This window comes from Cyprinus carpio, chromosome B10 (genome assembly GCF_018340385.1).
Source record: "Cyprinus carpio isolate SPL01 chromosome B10, ASM1834038v1, whole genome shotgun sequence".
Classification (NCBI taxonomy): domain Eukaryota; kingdom Metazoa; phylum Chordata; class Actinopteri; order Cypriniformes; family Cyprinidae; genus Cyprinus; species Cyprinus carpio.
In genome coordinates this window covers 5,524,142-5,540,280 of record NC_056606.1, presented here as the reverse complement: position 1 = coordinate 5,540,280, position 16,139 = coordinate 5,524,142, and the positions used below count along the sequence as shown (strand labels likewise).

General features: G+C 35.2%; 2 long non-coding RNA genes across 2 annotated transcripts; one reads left to right on the top strand and one right to left on the bottom strand.

The window, feature by feature from the left end:
• Positions 1 to 608: 608 nt before the first annotated feature.
• On the bottom strand, positions 609 to 6,915 carry LOC122138602. The gene is made up of 2 exons (XR_006155692.1): positions 6,719 to 6,915; positions 609 to 1,168 (listed from the first exon to the last, which is right to left on the bottom strand). It is a non-coding gene; the product is annotated as an uncharacterized LOC122138602 (long non-coding RNA).
• A 7,824-nt stretch (positions 6,916 to 14,739) lies between these two features.
• On the top strand, positions 14,740 to 15,268 carry LOC109097750. Its single transcript, XR_006155691.1, has 3 exons — positions 14,740 to 14,829; positions 14,916 to 15,006; positions 15,092 to 15,268. It is a non-coding gene; the product is annotated as an uncharacterized LOC109097750 (long non-coding RNA).
• The last annotated feature ends 871 nt before the right edge of the window (positions 15,269 to 16,139 follow it).

Sequence of the window (16,139 nt, the reverse complement as noted above, 5' to 3'; positions counted from 1 at the left end):
AGAACCCCATCACAAATACTTTTGTCTTGCTGTTTGAGTATAAACACCCTAATGGAGTTCCCCTTTCTCATTCCACCATGTCAGGTGCCCTTTTTCCAAATTTCCTCCATTTTTTGTCCATTTCCTCATGAACTGTTGGTAAGGCCATGGCAGTGTGGTAATCCCTGGCAATGTGATTTTTCCCTACAGTCATAAATCAGCATGCCAGGAACCCACACAGTCACAACAAGCCGGTAACCCCCCCGCCGTCCCACCCCAGCTCCTGCTTCTCCCATGCTTGGATTAACTCTAGGTATTTCCCTAATTATCCACTACACCCAGATAAGAAACTTGATGCAATTTTCTCTCTAAAAAGGCAAGAAAGATAAGGGTTTTGAAATGAACGGTTAACATCACTTATTGCCTCCAGTAAAATTAATTTGCGGTCTTTGTGAGGCAGATGTGAAGAATCTAAAAAAGTCTTTTGTTACATTGGGGAAAAGATTGTTATCTGAAGGTGTGTATCTTTTGCAAAAAAAAATAAAAAATACTATGCCAGAGTATAGTGATGTTCTCTGATGAACCATACCGACATAGAACAAAAAACTGCACTTGCATGGTACTCTGAGGTACTTTAAGAAATCCAATGTATTACCATGGTACAAGTCAGGAAAAGTGGTGTAGCAGTATACATGCAATTTGAATCACTTCCATGTTGTCTGTTTTAGATTTTACAATTTAGTAGGCCCATGCAACACTTTATTTATGCATTTACTTGCCACCCAAGGAGAGTGAACTTAATTAAGTCATTTTATGAAATCATTAGTCATGTGTAATCATGTCAAAATGCCTTTGAAGGATGTTTTATTAAAACCCATTTCCTATGACGTCCTCCATTTGGCTTTTGTCTCTGTCTGATGTTTCTCATATCACTAAATTAAGTAATTTGCTTTACAGTATGTGGGGAAGGAAGTGTAAAGGGTTGCTGCCACATGAAACAAGGATGGGGCAAACAGACCGCATCAAATTCTTGCAAAATAAAGTGCAGTCTGGCGTGAGGTGGAATCCATAAGCCTCACAAACTCCAAAGAAGGACTGTAATTCTCCAGTCCTAATATTCCTTGCTCTTCTGAAATGTCCAGCGATCCATGCCAGGAGGATAGTTGTGGGGTCCAGCGAGGTTATTAGGCTACAAAACAAAACAAAAACATATGTATAAATTAGAAATGAATGTCAAATTCAAATCGAAAAAAAAAAAAAAAAAAAAAAAAATTTTTGGTAATAATCCAGTTTGGGTGGTAACACATTACAAGCGACTCTAAGTTACGTAATACAGAGTACTTTTTTGAAGTAACTTGTAAAGTACAGTAACAATACTTTTAAAAAATATCGAGTTTCTTTTTGAAATAAGAACACAAGTTACTTTGTGTTTTCACATTTATTTCACTGACAGTTCCTGTCTCTGTGTTGAGAGAAATCAGGAGTGATGAGCAGAGGCTCGTCCTTCAGTGAGGCTATTCAATTTCACTTTTGATGTGAAAAGAGCTTAACAATTGCCAAAAATATGATTTTTTTTAATTTTTTTTTTTTTTTTGGTTATTAAAATAAATGAGCAAGTCGAGCTCAGCTGACAAAAAGTAAACCAAAAGCAATGTAATACATTACTTTCCATAAAAAGTAATTTTTTTTATGGTGTAACACAATATTGTAATGCATTACTTTTAAAAGTAACTTTTCTCAACACTGGTAATAATAACAATAATAATAAATACTTATTTGGTACACAATGTTTAGTAGTGTCCTATGTGCATTTCCCCCTTTTAAAAAATGGAACAGAGAATAATACAATATAAAATAAAATGGAAAAATAAAATAATTGTAGTGCTATGACAAAAACTATGTCTATGTGATAGCGAAATGTGCCCTAAATCTGCAACATTGTTTACTTACAATGTAGTGCTCAAAAAAAAAAAAAAAAAGGAATATTGCTATGCATGCTATGTTTCGCCAAATTTGTGGATATTTATATGTACGATTGATATTTATGATATTTATTTGTATGATTCATAATGCCATACCGCCTGCGATTGAAAGTTCGGGCTGAATTTTTTTTTCGAAAAATCATGTTTTCCTTACATTTCTTACGAATCCAAACAATGTCACATTGAAACAAATTGGAAAATTTGTAAAATATTATCTTCCAAGTTCTTTTTTCTCATCTGTATATTCATCTGCCAAACCTAAATCGTTGAATTGCTTGAAAAAAGTAGAGCAAACCACAATTATACGGTACACTACACTTACAGCTGAAAGCTTCAGGCATGATGTTTCAATTCCAGCTGTGTGTGTTACAAATTCTGGCATAAGTTTTATTAAGAGGGATGACAATTTTCATATATATGGAGCCAAACCAATCGGCAGTGTAATCATAACTATTTTATTGTGCGGGCTACAAGTTGCCTATGCATATGATTTGGAGGCTTTTGATGCATATGTTTACTTAGGCCCTGCTTGATGCTTATGTTCAGGAGGTGGCCCTGGGCTCCATGCTCCATGCGTTTATTCTAAAGAAATCATATGTACTTTTTTACGAATGCCAATCGTACAAATCAACTAAAGCGGGCACCTTGTAATATATTATCTTTTCAGGTGAGATGGGGTTGCTTTGTAGCACTAAGAAAAAGGTTTGATGTAAAAGTGTGACAGGTCCTCTTCCAAATGTGTATTTTTATTACCTCTTATACTATTTATTAATAATAATCACCAGGGGTATTTTAGTTTTGACCTCCTGAGGCGAGACAGCCGACATACTTCTCGAAATTTAAGCACTGAATTACTATCCTCTTCTGATTCCAGCTGAGCGCTTTATTTCTGGCGCTGGACAGAGATTGGCAGTGTGGTTCGATCTCTGTGTGGCTTTGAGTGTAAGTCCCCCAATTGTCGTTTTGAGGACATGAACCTGTGGACTTTTGTTGATAAGAATCTGTGATACTGTATAAGTATCATTATTGTGGTCGGAGCAGCCCCTGAGTACAGAGGCTAATCAAACGCTGCCCTTGGTTCCGGTCCACGTTGTGCAGAGTATGTGGGTGTGGAGGGGGTGAGTGAAGAACAGCCTCTTCTCAGCAAATAGGAATTAACTTACGTGATGCATTGTGCATGCGGCTCAGCTATCCTGCTATTTCCCGTATCTTATACATCATTACTGATTATCGTATAGCTTTACTGTACTTGATACACTTTAGACTATCTTTTAGAGATGACTTAGGGAATTATGGGATAAGATTTTTAAAGTAGAAGGGTTTTTCCAACACAATCCCATTATTTTTCATATTTGTTATTTGCTTATGCATAAATAAATTTGTATATAGGTATATATATATATATATATATATATATATATATGGATACATAAAAATAAATACAAATAAAAACATATTATAATATATCAAATATATATTTGATTAAACTTCACTGCTTACAGCATATATTTGGCATATTATTTCAAATGTATTTTGGTCACAAAAGTGGGGATTGAATTTTTCACTCAGCTGTGTATTTTACAACCTCCAAACGGTAAAAATCGCATTATAATTAAGTAAAAGAATATCAAGCAAGGCTAATAACTACACTCTAAAAGTTTGCAAATCACAGGCATAAGTGTCACAGTTCCAGCTGTGTATTTGTACTGGTATGTTTTGTTTTTTTTAACACTGGTTACTCTTCACCTCATATTTTGTATAGCTGTGCAATGTGATGCAAGAGAATTGCTTTAATGTGAGATGATTTATGAGCAATTGCATTACAGACGATTTTTACGGTTTGTCAGTCACCATGAATTTATGAAACTATAAAGCCATGTGAAAGCTGTCTGCCAGTTTGACTTTTTTTGTTTCACCTAACCTGGGAATTTGAACAGAAGGGTTTGAGGTCCTGGGGGCAGCTGCCTGTGTCGCAAAATGTTGCTCTAAAAGAGACTGACAGGAGTTTCTCAAGTTTAAAAAATGTTAAGAATCAATTGTATCACAGAAACTGCAACAAAATGAAAACAAAGTTTGCCATGTAATCTGAGATTATAGATAAATAAACAGATTTTTGTCATATTTAGTTACAATGATTTAGCTATATAAGTTTTAGAAGCATCCTCTCACAAACCTATAAAAACTAAATGAGTGTAGAGTTTTCTTCCAAATCAGTTTTAACGCCAGGGGGTAGCATAGAGATTCTCTCAAAATGCTCGTAATTTACAAAGAGGCAATTAATACATGATATTTTTTGTTTTAGGGAAATAAGTAGCACTTTCTTGTAAGGAAGTAATAAACTTTGTATATATTTATAACGTTGATAAAATATAAAATATTTAATTATATTGCATTTCTTCAGTAGAATGCAATATAGTGAACTGTAGTTCGTGACACTTCGGTCTTTCTTTTTCTTTTTTTTTTTTTTTGGTCACAGAGCCACATGAACATTTTTTGAAAATTCTCATTTTGTGTTCTACATTAAAAAAAACAACAAAAAAAACAGAATAGCAAAGAATAAAAACTGAAATCTCTTGAGATAGTGAGTCTCCGTGTAGGGTGAGTAGTTGTTCATACTGTACATGCTTTTGGATATAAGAGACACAAACTGGGCCCCAGAACATCTACTCATGCACCTTCCACATGATCCTTTGTTTACACTGCAGGTTTTTCTGCCTTTCAGCCGCCCTCACTAGCCTCACCGTGTTGTTTTTCTGATGGTCTGTCCTGGGAATTACCGACCGCTAATGAACAAGGGGGCCACGGCCAAAGCAAAGTGGTAGTGAAAATGAGCTGGAGAAATTGGCGTCTTCGGCGCTCTGTGCCTATATTACTAAACGCGAACGCGGCACTCTCTGCACCCCCCTCTGTAACAGGGAAACACACACTGAATCCCCCCTATCAAGCTTCCACTCATCCGGAACACATACAGCCTGTGACCCCTGGCCCAACCTTTATCATGTGTGAGAGAGAGTGTGGAGATTAAAGGACTTGGGCCCTCGTTCAAAGCAGCAGAAAAAAACAACATGCCCTCACTAGCCACGAGTCAAAGGTGCTAGTTTAAATTAGAGCGCAGCCTTTCACATTGGAACATTTAGTGTGGCACAGTATATCTTCACCTTATTTCCACCTCACCCCCTCCTGAACGTCCAGACCCCCCTGTAGTCTTATTCACGGTCCACACAGACTGTGTTTGGTCTGGACTGGATTACTCATTAGACTGCTTAAATCAGCATGACTTCAGAAATGGTTTTATGTTCTCTGAGAGGTAGATAAAGAAGTCTTTACAGTCACTGCTGTAAGTTTAACTGTTGGTGGGATGCCCACCCAGGCTAGACTAAGCTACTCTTAAAGAGGGTGCGGCTGTCCGGGCCTTGCTGTACTCCATCGAACTCAATCTAGCGTAGAAAAGAAAACGATGTCCGGGGCTTCTACTCTGAGAATGCAATTTTAGATGCTGGTGTTGTATTTTTGCTGTCCCCAGGTGAAAAAGAAGCGACTTAATCAGACTAAAAGGGCACTTGAAGGCACTTAAAATCTTAAAAAGTATATTTTTTATAAAAATGTACCTGAGAATAATATATCAATAAAAATAAGTGAAATTTAAAGAGAATAAGCCATTGTGACAAAAAAGGACTCAAGTAATAATGCCAAATTTTATTTTGAAAGTACATTTATGAGCATTATGTTTTAAAAATTTTTGATTCTTTGTTTTAAAGAAGTCCCACTTATTTAGATGTGTTAATTTTAAAGAAGAAATTTTTGGTTTAAAATTTAAAACTGTACTTTTTTAAAAAAAAAAACTGAACATCATTAAAATTGTAATTACTTATATATTTAAAACATGACAAAAATTTCAACAAAACAACAAAAAAGTAATTTTAGTTTGATAAATCCCTTGTAATCTTTAATTATATTTCAAAGAAAAAGAAATTTTTGAAATTAGTCTATATTTTAAAGATGCACTTAAGGGGTTCACTGGTATTTATAGCTGCATTTAATATCAGTTTAAAATAAAATATAAATTTTAATTCAATTAAAATTTAACATGAAATAATGTGTAAAAACATTACATTCAATCCATTTACTCTTTTAAAGTATATTATTTCTGTAGAAATTATCAATACATGAAATCAAAGTTTCCTTAAAGAAACATGGTGACCATCTGTCACTATAGACAATTATTAAACTATTTTAAGAAAATTATTGTTATTTTACACACACTGAAAGGGTGGATCTGTAATACTTTTTAAAAAATACAAAAATACCTGACAACATAATCAGGGAACAAAAAAAATTACCAAAAATCTCAAAGAAATTTCTTTATGGGTTGAAACATTTAAACACATTTAGTTTTTCTTAATTTCTTTACAATGTCAAATAAAAATGACACAGGTGAAAAAATTTGTGAACAACAATCGAGTTAAAGAACAACTTATATGAGAAGCATGAAACTTAAGAAAACATCTTATCTTGAGCACATTTTGAGATATTGTAGAGATTTCACTGGAATCCTTGATGACATTATACTGGCTTTTTTCCCTCAGGACAGAAATATGAGAAGCATGAAACTTAAGAAAACATCTTTTTGCTCTCAATATAAATTTCATAAGAAGCAACTAACTTAACAGTGTGACAAATAACTTTCCTCTGATATATAAATTACTAATATACTCTAAAAAAACCTCTGCGTACATCATAAAAACAGGAATCCTTACCTTTTTATAGCCTCTTTTAGCTTCTCCAGGATCAAAGCAGAACAAACTGCCGAACAGAGACAAACCAGAAGAGCAGATCGTAGAATCTGAAGGAAACTCCCCACTGTTTATCCCTGACTGGCTCGGCCAGTCTTCAAAAAACATCATCCCTTCATACCGCTCTCATTATAGTCTCAGCCCACTCTGCTTTCACAGAGACGTTCATTAATCCAGCAATGTTTTGTGTGTGTGGCTGGAGGCGCAACTGGGCGTAATCCTGAAAAAAGTCCTCAAGTCTGAGCCTTAACTGTAATCAAGCGTGGGGCTCATATAGAACTGAGCTTTACTCATCGATGCTTTTCCTGCCATCTCCAACCTTTGTCTGCTGGAAGTGCCAGCATTGCTGTCCTCTGTTACTCTGCGTTTTTTCTCATCCCCAAGGTTTAAAGAGTAGAAATTTAAACCAACCCCTTAATCTGACATAATAAACTTTTGGTGTGCACCATTTTATGCAACGATACATCAATGCTACGTTGTGTGACAAAAACTGTTCTCAAGGTCATGAATTACAATATCCTGTTGTGGCGTATGATAAAACTTGGGAAGAATCCAATAGATATACCTTTGAAGAGAAACAAAAACATATTATACATGCTTGAACCATTAAGCAACCATCAATTCCTTGCCTTATAAGCTCACTCAATAACTGTGCTAGCTACACCCGTGTGAACGCATCTGACAACACCTTAACACCTTCGAGAAGCTTCATAATTCAGTTGGTGTGATTGTCGTGCTATATGTAGTTTACCCAGAGTGTGCTGAAGCCTAATCATGTGGGTAATGTTTAACCTGAGTACCTTGTTGCCTCCACCAACTCGTCTCAATCCGTGCTTTTATGTAGTCATGTTGTGGTGGATCTTAATCCTTGTGCACAAAGAGTCATAAGATCTTTGGGACCACACTGTACACATCATATCCTGTTGTGTTCGGATAATGCTCTGTCAGAGGATTCTTCCACACGTTCTTCCTCAGGAGCATCGGGGGGGGGGGGGTCATCACCGTGAAAGCACAGTGCAGCGGATCACAATGAGTCAGTGTATGTTGGATTTTCACCACAAAGTCACGAAGGCTTGTTTGCCAGTGGATCAGCATGTCCACTACTCACAGGTGGTGTTGAGAGATGGCTGCGCAGGCGTGGTTGCCTATGCAGTCTGCTAGTGTGTTTCTGGGTGGTTGTTAAGTGCTTGCTTGCTTGCCAAGGCAAAAACCCCATACCCAAGTGTCTGTGATGTTGCTTAGTCGATAGATATGGGAAATTTTCACAACCATTTTATCCATAGCACAAACTCTTACAGGTTGGAAACGTAACCTCTTCTTTCGTCAACAAACTGGAAAATCTGAAGTCTCGTTCATAATGTAGGCACAAACTGGTGCAAGATATGAGTTTTTTATCGGAAATATCACCACAGTTGAAATCTAATTGGGTCAATAAATAAGAAATTTAAAAAATAAAAAAAACTGTAGTTTTAAAATGTGGTTTAAAAATGCTGTGAACACTTTATTTTTCAGGTTTGGTAGTATGGTTTTATAGTTTTCTGTATAATTTTTCAGCAAAAATAAAAGAAAATAAATTTTTAATTAAATAAATGTACTTACATTAAACTATAAAAACCCATAATCAAGTAACTAGCGATTAATTTATTTTCATTTATTTTCATTTCCAATTTTAAATTAAATTATATTAAAGTATTGATGGTTAAATTGGTCATTATAGCATATTGGTTAAAAAAACAGTTTTTAGTTTTTAAATATTTTTAAACATGTTTTTTTAGATTTGTTTTATTTAGTTTTTAAGTTTAAAAGTGTAAAAAGTATATTTTACAAATATCATGATTATGATTACATAAAATAACATTAATCACATTTTTGGGTACATGTTACAACCTGAACTAAGCCTGCCTTGCTATAAAATGGTAAAATTACCTGATATTATTTCTGAGAGTTATTGACAATAACACATTAATGATAATAAAATACAATATGTCAAACTACTTCTTCATTTGAAACTAATTTAATTCTAATGAAATTTTAGTTCTCATGACTTCAAGTACAGTTGCATCCATCACACGCCCTTTTTTTTTTTTTTTTTTTGATGTTATACCAAAAAAAAATTCCAAAGGCTCATTCAGAAATGAGAAACATTTTGATAATAGCAAGAGCTGTAGGCGGCAATGTACTATATAAAATTGGCTTTTAAATTTAACCTATTTTTAAATAAACTGATAGTGCCAATCAGGAAAAAAATTTTGTATCATGTCATGTATGTCATGAAAACTGACACTTCTGGCTGTACAAGCTCAATTTTACACGTTGTTGCGTTATGAAATTGTTCATAGTGCAATTCGTAATTCAAGGCTGGATAAAAGTTGTGCTTTATCATGCAGTAACAGTAACATCTATGGTGTTATTTTTTCTTTCTTTAAAGTCAACTACCTTTAATAAGGTTAAGGTAGTTGTTAAGCTGTTTGACATGCTTAGCCTAGATAAAAAATAAGAACATCTTCGCTTAATGCGGGTCACCGACATTTGAAAGATTCTCTATCTCGCCCCTTGAGTATTGGAGTGTTGTTACCCTCCACAGGTGATCAAAGGTTCATTCCAATACGTTTGGTATAGAACATAAGAAGCTAGATTACTCATACATTTGCATTAGAAAGGTACACACAAAACCAAACTTCTTGACAACAGCACATTAAAATTCAAAGCTGATTTAATTAAAAATCCAGAAATCTCCAGCATGAATAAGGAAAACCTTGACCTAGTGACTTTCATCAGATCAAGAATGAGAATGGGGGCGCCTGCCGCCTCCATGTCGTCCTCTAATTGGGCTTATTAGTTTGCATTGTGCCTGTTTGTTGCATTAATCTTACCCCACAAACAGATTCAATGAGCGATTTGTTGCTGTGTCCTATGGGGCACAATGCGTCTTCATTCACCCCCCCATTCCCTTTGTTGGGAAGTTTCTGGGGCCGATCTCTGTCTCTCTCTCTAACTGTCCTGAGCGAGTACCATGCAACTAGATCCTTTCAGGTCTTTATAACCACGGCAATCAAACATTCATTGGTATTTGCAGTTACATTTGTGTACCAGAGGATTAGCACGCACAGGGAGTTAATCACCATTGGGTTGACACAGTCACAGTTTGAGGCAGTAAACTGCAATGGGCATGATTTACGAACAAGAGTCAGATTCACGATTTTTTGTTTGCCCCACTGGAAAAAGCCTCATTCGAAGAAACCAATAATCGCTAAAGCACACATGAACCACTTGGTAATGCCATTTCCTTTAAAGTTGATGACTCTCAAACGTCTCGGTAATCCCATCCTGCCACTAGCCACACGACTGAGGGCAGACCAGTGGGCGTCCTCCCAGAACGCTCTAGACAAAGAGCTGCCACCAACCCAGAACCATGTAATGCCAGCCAACTTGCCGCAAGTTATCAATATAAAGAGCACTGTGAGTCAACTCTGGAAGTAGGTGTAAATTATAGAAAGCAAGTCTGCAGCGCCTCGCATGAATGTTTTTCAAACTCTACCAGTAACAGTACCGCCGCTCGGCCCGTGGAATGCCGTCCCATCCTGTGCTTCTGGCTGTGTGTGTTTAGGTTTCAACACGTGCATTTTCTGCGTCTGTTCCTGCATGCCCGCAAAAACCCCAGTGTAGTTTAATGGGATCGCCCCACTCTAACCCGCCACTTTGCTCTTCTCTCTTTTATAGTCCATGTGGGCTGGCCTACTCATGTCTGACCTTCTTCCTGCAAGTTCAACACTTGGCACATGAAAATAACAAAGTCCTATGTCTGATGAATTGAGAGTAGACCCCACCAACCCCTTTCGCAAAGCCTTTGCAACTCTGTTCAAAAACCGAAGACATGCAATACAGTTAAGTGCTGGAAACTATAGTGCTTCGAAAGAATGAGTGGTGATATAAACGGACTATTATCCCTTTTTGTGAACTCAGTTTTTCACTTGGCATGGCAGATCTGCCTAAAACTGCTGGCTGTATATTTGCATTCCAATAAGTATTTTTTTAATCATCAAATAATAAGGAAAACGTAGCAATGGTTTATATTTAAACTACCATTTATGTGTCACGAATGAAAAATAAGTGTAGCCCAACTTAATTGTATTTAAAAGTGCACTTACATGGTTACTTCAAAAAAAAGTGCATCTTTAAACAGCAAACAGCTTATCTTAAAGTATATTTGGCAGATAATTATTAGTGACAATAAATGTGTCCACGGAAATTGTAAGACAGAGATGCAGTTGGACCTTACACCACCTTTAAGTAGACTTATTAAAAAGTGCACTCTTTTGTAATGTCACATGAAAAGTTTGACTCTACAACTACTTTTTTAATCTTGGCTTTTTGTAATCTTTTTATCTAAAGTGTGTTATTCATTTAAAGTCAATATATTTACTAAATTACAACTTCATCATTACAAATATGTAATTAAAATATATATAAAATCCTTGACATACAACTTTTAATAGAATTGACATTAAAAGTGTATTTTAGTTTGCCATAAATGTTTGTGTCAGTACAATTCGCAGCAGTCAAATTTAGGTTTATTTCAAAAACAATATAATAAAAAAATTTATCAAATGAAATGTCATATTCAGTCATACCTCAGTGGGCCAAAAAGCTTTTATAGTTCATAATCCATTGCAATAATAATTGCATTCTATAGATGCTTATACGTGTAAAACTTTTTCATTCCATATGGCAATTACCTTTCTTAAAAATAGTTACATTCACTATGCATTTATAGTGTGTTTTAAGTATATTGTTTTTCCATTATAATTTACTACTCTTAAAAGGGGTTAAATGTCGGCTGCCTGTAAAGCTTTGGGGTTACCTTTGTTTTCAATGGTTCAAATGATGCACTTGTTTGGTTGTTTGCTTATAAAAAAGCCATAAGCCCCAAGAAAGCCCGTGGTTGACATTGTAATTTATAGTCAGCTTAAGGGGCGTTGTTAGCACTCACCAGGTCCCTATTGTTTTTATAAAAACAGTTATTCCCAGTAAACGTATCACCGAAATAAAACAGGGCAAATAAAGTTATAATGATATAGATAAAAACAGTATCTTTCACCAAACAATGTAGTTCCTCAAAAACATTTGTGGTTCCAACAAAGTGGTTGCCGAGCAACACACAGACGTAAACAAAGGTGTATGTTTGCAGTGTAAATTACAACAGCTTCGAACACGACTCAACCAATCAGAATCAAGGACCGGAACTATCTGTTTTATCCACCTTTTTCTTGTCGTAAAAATAGGCGCGGCCATTTGTAAATTCTATGCGTCTGGCTTCCGGTCTCATCCTATCTGAGTTCACTCCGAATCCCGTCCAGCTATTTTTAGCTGAACAAAACAGTTTGTTTTGGGCTGCTTGATATTGAAATTTAGGTGTGTCTTATCATATTATTTTTAATGTATTGGACCTTAATTATGAACACTTGGTTTGTAGGGGCAAACAGTTTTACTGTTTCGTTATTTACCTACTGTATAGTGGCTAATGAACCGGAAGTCTCACGCATAGGCTTACTTCTGCATTGAAGAAATAGGCTTCTAAGGGGATCTGCATTGAGGGAAAAAGGTGCGGATAATAGAAGGAAGTAGGGATGAAAAGTACGTATGCTATAGAAGTTTGTCGTTGTTGTTGTTGTTTTCCATTTAAGTATCCAGTAGAAAACGGCACAGTTTACTTTTGTAAGTTGTGGTGTTTGGGGTCAAATGACCTACCCAGGCAGACAACAGCACACATGCAATAAGGTGGCATATACTAAGTGGAAGGAGTCATAAAAAATCTGACAAGACAAAAATTTTGCAATTAAATCAATTGAGAGGCTAAGATTTTTACTAATTTACTAGGCCTGACACGTATCCAAGCAGAGCTAATGTACAGTACACCCCCCCAACTCTGGAAAATCATTATAAGAGCATTGGTTTTAAATGGGTTGCATTAGTTTGATAATGTGTTTTATCTGGTTTAGCATGGCCTGTTAGCTGCTACTTGCTGTAGCGATCCATCATCACCAGCAAAATGCTAAATGTCTCACCCTTCTATGTATAACTACTGCACAAGCCTATTCCATGATGTCCCCTCAGCCGAGGCTGAGGAAAATAGGGGGCCAGGTCAGGTGAATTGATGATTTCTCATTCAACTGTATGTGAATGCATGACATTCCCCTCCTTTCACGTGGAAAATGAGTGCCTGAAATAAACGAGTAATCATGCGGCCAAATCGTAGTGCTGATTATTGGAATTACTTCAACATTTGTAGGACAAATCCTCTATGTACTTTTTGGACAGTATTTAACAAAAAAAAACTTCTCTAACTCTCAGTGAATTTTTTTTAATGCACAGTATCTGTAAACTTTCTTAGATTAGAGAGCATTTAAAGTTACATAACTCAGTCTCGTGTTGTTTTATTTCAGAAAGGAAAAATTAGGCCATTCTGCATCTGTTAATTATTCATTTTTACATCGGAAGAACAGCACACAAAATCATTTTTATACAATAAAATCATTTTTATATAATTTTAAAAGTAAACAGAAGTGTCTGATTCTATATGACGACACAATGGAACCCCCAGCAGCGTTCTAATTCAAAAAACGTTGAAAAGATCGCACTGTACACAGTATTTCTCCTAATTTTGATGTTAAGAGTATTTGTTTTTATCTTAGGTCTCACTAAATCTCCACTTGAGAACTGGATAACACGACTGGATTTGAAGATTGAACCTAAACAGGAACAAATCAAACAAATAGCTAAGTTATTATTATTATATTTAGATCTTTCTGTGTTTTGAATATTTAATATTTAACTAAAAATTTCCAAAAAACATCACATAATAAACAACAAAAAAAATAATAACAAAAAAAGTTTTTTTTTTTTTTTTTTTTTTTTTTAAATAGGAATGGATGGGGGACTTTTATAGGGGGAAAAACAGTGTATTAAATGTTACATTGACAGAACAAAAAAATACAAACAAAAAAAAAACGAACTATATAGGCAGATCCTGTTTTGTCATTCCACTGTCTGGTTGTTGCAAGAGGAAACAGTGAGGTAAGTCACCAAATACAACTCTGGTGAATGCCAGATTAAAAACTAAACAGGAAAAGTACAGGTGAGTAATGTTTATCAAGCATCTCTACTGTACTGTACAACCTGTCGTTTAAGAAAGATAGTGGCTGCATATCTTTTATCATTACAGTAGCAACTGCCTTCATGTTTCAAGAGGAAACACAGCCAGTCAACTGAGGTAATATAATTCTCTGGTAAATGCCAGATTTAAACAAAAAACACAGTGAGGAACTATTTTTTTCAGAAGCACCTCTATTCTCTTTTGTACAACCTATAGTTGTAGAACTTGCTACTGTTTATCTTTATTTTCTCTTCTCAAAACAAACACGGGTGAGTAATATTTTGCAAAGGGTTTTTTTCTGTCTGTTGTAGAACCTGTAGTTTGAATTGTACTGTGTATCTTATTTGCATTCAGTACAATAGTGAAGTTCACTGCCTGGAGGTTACAAGAGGAAATACAACCTTTCAGTCAAGGTAACATAAACTCTGGTGAATGCTAGATTAAAAACACAATAAAAATAAAGGATATTGATATTTTTTGTTGAAGTTGAAGTTCCAGATCTGCTGGAAGGTTTTTTTTTTTGTTTTTTTGTTGTTGTTGTTTGTTTTGTGTGTGTTTTTTTTTTTGTTGTTGTTGTTGTTGTTGTTTTTTTTCATTTTTACGGGTGTTCACTGCTTGGATGTTGCAAGAGGAATCATCTTCTGGGGAAAAAAACAAACAAACAGGTATGTGCCAGATTGAGAACCCTCAAATTAAAATGATAACTGTGGGTGAGTAATATTTCTCAGATATTTTAATTGCACAACCTAAAGTTTAATATGCTCTGTTTTTTTATTATTATTTTATTATTATTATTATTAATTACAACAGTGATGTTCACTGCCCTTATGTTGTGAAAAGAGACACTGTATCTTTCCACAGATGTAAAATATAAATGTGGAATGTGACAGATTAAACACAAAAAAGAGGAAAACAATCACAGGTGAGTAATATTTCCCAAGCAAAACTGCTCTCTGTTGTACAACTTGTAGTTTGGTTTGATACTAAAACTTTTCTCATTCATTACAGCAGGAATGGCAACTGCTAGGATGCTGCAAGAGAAGATGTCGCCTGTCAAGTGAAGTAAAATGAATTCCAGATTAGAAATAAAACAGCACAGGTGAGTAATATTTTTCAAACATCTTTGTTATCTATTTTACAGCCTGTAGTTTGAATTGATACTGTATACATTTTCTCATTCACAGGGATGGCATCAGAATGTAGTCTTGAAGTGTGAGGAGCCATCACATTACCCTAACCATTCATTTTACTGTCCACCAGCGAACCTCCTCTTTTAAAATGCTTTTACTTTCCAAAATGTTTGATTATAACAGGAATGATCTGGAGTGATCTGGGTCATGCTGGACGCATTTCTTGTCAGATCTGTGATAAAAATCTGAAGTTGGTTCATTTTTGTTTTGTTTTTCTGCACACACTGGTTCATTTGACATCTGAAGTTGGTTCATTTGAATGATGTTGATGCTGTTTTCTGAGCTCAGGTGCGCATATGCAAACTGTTTCTGAAATATTTCAGATCTACCCCTATTTTAATTGAATCGAGTTCAATGGGATTGACTGACGAGTTTATGAAGGTTTTTCAGACTGAATGAATCATCATTCTGATTAATAATTAGATTATTAGGTTGAATTTAAATGTATACAGTGACAAGCCAAATGCATGAACCTGAAACTGAAATGCCTTATCTTTAAAAGAATTTTCAGTGACAGTGTCTGTCTTTCAGATTCTGTTTACAAACCTCTTTTCAAGAAATTACACTGTTTATACATGTAGGCTACAGTAAAAATTATTGGCAGTGCATTAAGAAAAAAAAACTGAATTTTTGAAATCACATTTGCTTGTCACCTTATTTCTAAACATGGTGTTATGTTTTTGACCATACAGTTCCATTTTTAGGTGACCCTTCTTTCCCAATCTGTACTAAACATGCCTGTAAAACTGTGCTGAAGCTTTTAGCTGGTATGTTGGTATGGTTTTAATATTAAAGTCATGATTTAAGCAATATATATATGAACTGAATGTTCAGAAATTCGGAATTCAGAAATGTAAAATGTCCTTTATGAAAAAAAAACATTCAGAAGAAATAAATAAATATTCAGTGTTCAGTGCATGGCTTAAAAAGTGGGCAGGTCAAAGATAAAACGCTTTAGACATCACGTTTTTTCTAACTTGGACTGACTGTTTCAGTCCTTTACAATTTTTTGTTTCCTTCGCTAAACTGAAAACATTTTTGC